The following is a 7,413-nucleotide window of genomic DNA, read 5'->3' on the forward strand; positions in this document are numbered from 1 at the left end:
TATGCTGACCTCGGACAGTACTTCTGAAATGCTAATGCTTATCTTTTGGAATTTGATTCCTTTGATTCTTATTTTTTAAAGCATCAGAAAGTTATCAGTATATTTCTGTATGCAGGGCTTAATTTTGCACATGTAAATCCCAAAGCTTTAATCGTTTTAAAAGTTGTATATAGATATTTCTCAGAGTTGCACAGACAATTGTAGGCAGACGACCAGTCACAATAAATTTGAATGAATAACCTTCAATAATAAATTACTGGCCAATACATTGAGGTAACACTTCATGATCAGCCTCAAACCTACTATCCCATGACTTGTAGAAGTAATGTCAGTGTAATTCCTAAGTGGTCAAACATCACATAGAGTTGTTGAAAATTACACTTTGGTTTTAAGTATAACAAAAAGGTGTAACAACACTGAGAGCCTTTGCATATTACCAGATACATTATTTATATAAATTCAATTAAAGGAATAACTTTCACTGAAATACAAAACTGAAATTGTCCTTGGAGCTGACATGACCTTATCCACCTTATCATATTTGGGAATATGAGACACCTGGGATAATCAGCTTTTAACTTCAGAACATCTCTGTTCATTACATTAATAATAAATCAATAATTTCTGATTTATTCTTTCAGTGTTTAGTTGAAGTGTTAAAAAGTGGTTGAATGTGGGCATCAAATCCACATTTAATAAAATATTAAAATTATTTTTTTTTCCATAAACACATTTCAAGAAACTTAGCGATAGTGTGATCAAATAAACAGACAAAAGTGATAGCAATAAAAAAACATTTATTGACAAAGTTAAGAAACAAACAAAATTAAGAACAGTTTAAAAAAAAAAAAAAAAAGTGTCCAAACCTCTTTTGAGTAAGCACAAAGGAGACAGCGGCAAAGAAAATTCTCTCAGAAAGAGAGATAGAAACCTTGAGAGGAACCCATACTCCTTGGGTCAATACACAAATTAAAAATGTAAAAATCTGAAAAAGACAAAGAGCATAAACATTAAATGAAACAAAAATATATACAATGCAAATGTAAAATCCCGTATAAAGACATACAATTAATAAACCCACCTTTAATTTTATAAAAAAATAAATAACAAATAATGTATAATTAAGTACAGAAAGATTAATAGTAAAATAGTAAAAGGTAAGTACAATATTAATTGATTAAAGCACTAAAAGACAAACGTTAAAATGTTTTTAATGAATATAAGCCCAAAATAAGACTAAAACACCAATACAATAACCATTAATAAAGCAAGTAACTAAGCAATAAAAGAAATATATACAAAAAGTGTATGGATTAAAACACTAACAGTATACTACATAAAGATAAATACAGTTAAGTAATTAATAAACATCAAAAGATAAACAATATCAAGATAAAAGGATTAAAGCCATGTACATGAACACAAATACAAAACAGGAAGCAATTAAAAGCATACAATACACAAAACGATTAAAACATTTATATAGTTAAAGAAAATCATTACCTTTTTAAAAGTATCGAATCAATAGCTTTATTAATACCTGCTATTTTCCTTAGGTGTGTTTTATAAAAAAAAAAACCTCTAAAACTAGAGTATAGAGCTGGGCAATATGGCCGAAAAAAAAATCTTAGATTTTTTTTTTTTTAAATCCAATTTTCGATTTAAATCAAAAATCGAAAAAAATCAAACTAAAGATTATAAAGAAATGGTTAAAAACTAGTTCTTATTTAATTTGTTTTCACTTAAAATATTCCATTTGTGGTTAAAGTGCAACCAGAAACAAGCAAAAAAAAAACTATTGTAAACAGTGAGAACATCTAGTGACTTTTAGAAAGCTTTCTCCAACATAGTTTAGGTACTGACACAATGCACCCTCAAACTTAAAAAATAAATAAATAAATAAACACACCCTTAAAAACAAATAGAAATAAATAAAATGGTGCCCTTTTTTGATAAAACTTACAAAGTAGACAATAGAAAACAAGTACAATTTATATGCTCTTAAGTAAATTCTTTTCCCTATTGGGCTAGAATTGCAAAACAAAGCATTTAAATAAGTGCCAGTGTTCTATAAAATGAGATCTTTTCTCATGAATATGCAAAACATCTTAACTTGTAGTGCATACAAAACCTGGTACACGGTTGGAAGATGTGCCAGGGACAGTTCCTTGTTTAACGTTGAATGGTGAACTGGTGCTGCTGCTGCGTTCATTCCTATGGTAGCAGCACTTCTCCCACTCCGCTACATGCTTCTGTTTAAGGTATAGTGATAAATTGGTTCACCTTACAGCGAGGACCTGTTTGGTCTACGTCCGACGCCGCAAAACCGAACCAACTCCAGATCACGGAGCCAGTTGCTCTTAAGCTCCGCCGTCATGTGTTTTGTGTATGTGTGTGTGTGTGTGTTTGTGCGTGCAAGGGAGGGAGGGAGGGAGGGAGGGGCGGGGGGTGCGCGCGCTGGAGGGAGGGAGGTATGGAGGGAGCTAGCTAAGCTCACTCTGTGCCCACAGAGGAGCGTCTGTGGTGAAAAAGAAAACTCAAAGAAAATCGATTTTCATAAAAACACATTGTCCTTAACTATAAATTCAAATTTATCGATAAAATCGATTAATCGCCCAGCTCTACTAGAGAACTCTCTAAACTAGAGATTGAAAATATAGATTTTTTAAAATTATTATTATTATTATTATTGTTTTATATGGTACCTGACTGAGGTGTGCCTGATGTGGTGGCGGTGTCGTGGTGTATACTTAGCCAGGGGTCATAGAGCAGATGGTGGAGAGATGATCTGAGACTTCTTTGAGGTGATCTCCGTGCTGGTGTTGAAGGGTCACCTCTCACACACAGCAGGATGATTCCTATCTGCAACACTGTGGAGGATTTGGCCTCATGGGTAAACCACTCATGAGGAAGGTCCTGAAAAGTAAATTAGAGACAGTGACTGAGCGTTAAGGAATGTTTTTGACCTGAATCTCTATTCAGTAATGGTAGCTTCTACGAAGACAGTTCTCTGCCTGTAGTGTTCACTGAAAACCCATACCAGAAGAACAGAAGATGAAGGCGTGGTTCCTAACTGTACATCTGAACCAGGATGTTCTATGGCTTGAGGTCACAGTGCAGAACCCCTCTGGCATGGACCTCAATCACGGCTTCAACTAGCTGCCTTAGAAGTACCTGCAGAGTACACAGAGCACATTCTAGTAAAGTTAAATTGGCTGAAATTTATCCCAACATTTGCAATACTTGTGATTGTCGGCACGCTGCCACGTTCAATAAAAAAAATATATAAGTACCTACAGAGTGTAAGAAACAGACAGAAGGAAATTACAGTCGCTATAGAACAGGCTAACAGTTATTCAGTGGGTAGCTGCTACATTAAGGGTGAAGAGAGAAGAGTGTTCAGGTACCTAATGATTTTCCAATGATTTCACAGTTGCAGACAAATTTCCAGAGTCAGGATAAAATCACGAGAGTCTGGCTAGAGTCGAGCTGCAGTTGAGTTGCGGTCGTGTCATCTCAATCGTTAAGTGTAAGGTGGTTACGATTGAAAGTTTTAGTCAGTCGGGTTTGGGTACTGGCGCTCCGATAAAATCAACTGGGTTTGTTTTTTATTTATTAGCAGTGTGAGCAGCAGCTGTAAGATCGAAAGAGCGTATTACACCTCTCTGTTTGGAAATATTTTAAAGTGGACTGCAAAGGCAGGATTTTACAAGATGGGAAGGGAAAAAAAATGCACATTCAACAACAAACATGATTTACCACCTGAGAAATAATAAGCACCCAGCACAATCCTCCCAGTACACTGCAGACACTAAGTACAATTAGCAACAGCACTGCCAACACATTTCTCTGTGTGTGTTTCCGTCCCTTAATTAGTTCCCCCGGTAAGTCAGTAATAAGAACAAATAGAGTAATAATATTAAGCTATTAATGTATTAACATATATTCATCAACCTCTTTTGGGTGGGGATGGAGAAGGTGGAGTGGCCAGTGCTTCAGCTGGAGCTCCAGGACACTGAGGATGTTGTGTCTTTTGGAACTGGGCCTGATTTTACAGAACAGAAACAAAACCGTTCATGGTAGCTGTATCAATTTATCCAATAAAGTAGATCTACAGGTCTTACTTTATATAAATAAAACTAACCGACATAAAAAATATTAGGCCTGTAACGGTATAATGTATTCGTACCGAACCGTACCGAACAGACCTTCGGTACGGTACAGTGCTGTACCGAACGAATACAGTCAGTTTATATGTTCTACACAGCGCCTGTTCTACCCTAGGTCTGTGGCTGTCGCGACATGTGGCTATCTAATATTCATTAGATGCCAGTACGTGATTGTAGTAGTAAAGGGGAGGTTCTTTGATATGTTTAAAGCAACTCTTTCGTGATTCGTGCTCTTGTGACCATGTGGGGGCGACGTCGCACGGCGAACCAATCAGTCGAGCCTTTCCTAACCACTCTTCAAAACACATTTGCGAGGTGCACGCGTCTGCTGTATCAGAGAATGGTGAAGACTATTTTGACATTATGGCAGAAGCTAGCGACCAAACGGAGATAGAAAATCCTCCCCTGTCTTTAAAATCTCCCGTTTGGGAGCACTGCGGTTTCCCAGTGAAAACCTGCGACGGAAAAAGACAAGTGGATAAAACGAAAGCGGTATGTCGTTATTGTTTTGCTGAGGTCGGCTATGTTTCGGGCAACACTTCAAACATGCTAAGTCATCTGAGACAGAGCCACCCAAGTGCTAAAATTACCGCGACAAAAAAGAAGATGCCTGTGGTGCAAACGCCACTGATATCTGCGTTCAGGCATCATTACAATCACAATTCAGATCGGGCTAAAGCCAGTACAGCATCCATTGGGGCTTTTATAGCATCGAGGGTATATAGAGGGTATTTTCAAGCGCTGGGGACGTTATAACTGCCAGCAGATCTGCCCTCACTGCTGACAATGTGGACAAACTGATTTTCTTGGCAAAACATATGAAGATTGAGTAAAAATGAATACTGTAACACTAGAATTCTGGAACTGAGTGCTGCACTTTACATGTGGAAAGTTTTGTTTACTGTTTAAAGGGAATTCAATTTATTATTTTTAATTTTATTTTGTTTAATTTTTAACATTGGTTAATCATTTGAGAATATTTCATTTAAGTCAAGTCAAGTAGTTGTCAATACTGCATATGTACAGGACATACAGAGAATTGAAATTATGTTACTCTCCTTCCCAATTTTACAGCAAGTACAGATAATAGATATAATAAAAGAGAATGGGAAACACTATGAGTACAATACAGCAGGGACACAATAGACATACATGAGACAAAAACAAGGTGCAGTAGTGTGGGGAGAAATAGATATATAAATATAAGTAAAAAAAAGAAAAAAATATATAATATAATAGAGTGGGAGACACTATATGTACAAAACAACAAGACACAATAAACATACGTAAGACAATAGTGCAATATTGATGGTGATTGAGATGGAATGACAGTATAAATAGTATATATCAGTAGTGCAAATATGGTATATAGCTTAAGGCTGGTAACTTAATGGTACCAAGCAGCACTTTATATTTATTTACTGTTTCAGTTTGTATATTGGCAATTTTTTGGTTAAATAAACAACACGCTGTGGAAGAAAATGGTTCTGCATTTTGTTCCTATACTGTACCGAAAATGTACCGAACCGTGACCCCAAAACCGAGGTACGTACCGAACCGTGATTTTTGCATACCGTTACACCCCTAAAAAATATGCATGAAAATGTTCAGGACATCCAGAATGGCAAGTATTTAAAAACACGGTCCAGTGTTAATTTTTAGTAACATGTTTAAAGTCTATACTATCTAAGACAGTGAGACAAATACAGCAACTTTTCTAAAATTACACTCTTCTACTGCAGCACAGACGTACACTCCCTCCTTAAAAAATGCTCAAAACCAAAAAAAAAAAAACTCTTTAAATAGCTTTTGACCAGCATAGGTAATGTTTATTTCTGGATGATCAGCTGGACTCAGCAGGGCCAACATTAGTAGCCTAGTCTTTTAAAAGTAATTAACTCATTTTTTTAAACCCATCAAGTCCAGTAACAGCTGTGTTTATTTGTTTTTTAAAGTCACTGGTTAGCTGCGGGTGTAACTTCACAGACCGCGATCTCAGTTCACAATTATGCAGCCACACATCTTATAAAATCTCCTTCTCCTAACCACATATCCAGCACAACAAACCCAGCTTTAAACCCAAACCATCGCTGTATAAACAGAGACAGAGGAGAAGTTTTCTTTCAGTGTTTTCTGACAGAAATTGTGAGGATTCAAAAAAAAGACAAGAGTGTGTTTACTAATCCGTTACTCGTTCGTGATGAAGTTAACGCTAACTTGCACGTACAGTGGATTCACGCGGTTAGTTAATAGTATGCAAAATGCAGTGAATGCTGCTGTTTGGGGTCAAAATAAACTAAACACCTTAGCTAATAAATCATGGACTGCAGAAAACTAAGCCAGAGACACAACAAACGCTAGCTCTGTAAGTTAGTTGTCTAACGGAGTTACGTTAAGTGCATAAACTGCCTGCACAGATCAGAACATAACAGCAGCTTACCTTTTCATGTTAAATCCACGACGAAAGCATTCTTTTCTCATATCTTTATAAAATCCAGTTGCAGCGTCACCTGCTCGTTCAGAAACAAAACAAACACCCAGCGCTGTTTAAGAGCTGATTCACGACCTTCTCTCCCAGCACAGGGTGTGTTTTTCTCAATCAGCAGCAGCTTTTAAACCACGCTGTAGTTCAGTAATAAGATCGCGTTTCACCGAGAGCTGAAACAGCCAGTTGGCTAACGGTAGTTAAAATACCTAACAGGCCTGAGAGCTCCTCTCGGTACTCCGGTCTAATTCGGCAGTGTTTTTGTAGATATTTAATTTCTGAATCTTATTAATACTGAATTAAAGTATGGTAATCTGGCTAGTGTTAAAAAGTCAACTAGCTTTTTACCAAAACACATTTGTGGCCGTCACATTGACGCCCGCAAATATTCGCGCATGCGCAGACTGTCGCAAATATTCGCTCATCTGTTGATGAGAGGGCGGGCGGAGCTGGACTGGAGAAAGAGGGCCGGTGTTCTGTCGAATTTTCCTACCTTGTCGAACCGTGCTGCCCCAATGAATATTTAACTGTAAAAATACAAAAGAAGCACTATTTTAGGGCATGTACCCAGTGATATTCCAGTAGATGTACGTTATTAGATTTGGAGTGCATAATTCATTGTACCATGGCAAAGTTATAGTAAATATAGCTAATTACAAACTGCTTTTGTATTTATTTATGATAATAAGTGTAATTTTTAGTTTCCATTTACACTTCTGTGCAATAATAGTGCGTCCAGGTTGTTTAATGCACATAACG

General features: G+C 36.8%; 1 long non-coding RNA gene across 2 annotated transcripts; it reads right to left on the reverse strand.

Annotated features, from left to right (window-relative positions):
* Nucleotides 1-385: 385 nt before the first annotated feature.
* On the reverse strand, nucleotides 386-7,031 carry LOC125782650 (uncharacterized). Of its 2 annotated transcripts, XR_007425372.1 has the most exons (4): nucleotides 6,610-7,031; nucleotides 3,955-4,045; nucleotides 3,041-3,174; nucleotides 395-2,916 (listed from the first exon to the last, which is right to left on the reverse strand). It is a non-coding gene; the product is annotated as an uncharacterized LOC125782650 (long non-coding RNA). The 2 variants fall into 2 exon arrangements; XR_007425371.1 differs by having other exon boundaries at nucleotides 386-2,916; nucleotides 3,041-4,045.
* Between the last annotated feature and the right edge of the window lie 382 nt (nucleotides 7,032-7,413).

The sequence above is a fragment of the Astyanax mexicanus genome, chromosome 18 (assembly GCF_023375975.1).
Source record: "Astyanax mexicanus isolate ESR-SI-001 chromosome 18, AstMex3_surface, whole genome shotgun sequence".
NCBI lineage: Eukaryota > Metazoa > Chordata > Actinopteri > Characiformes > Acestrorhamphidae > Astyanax > Astyanax mexicanus.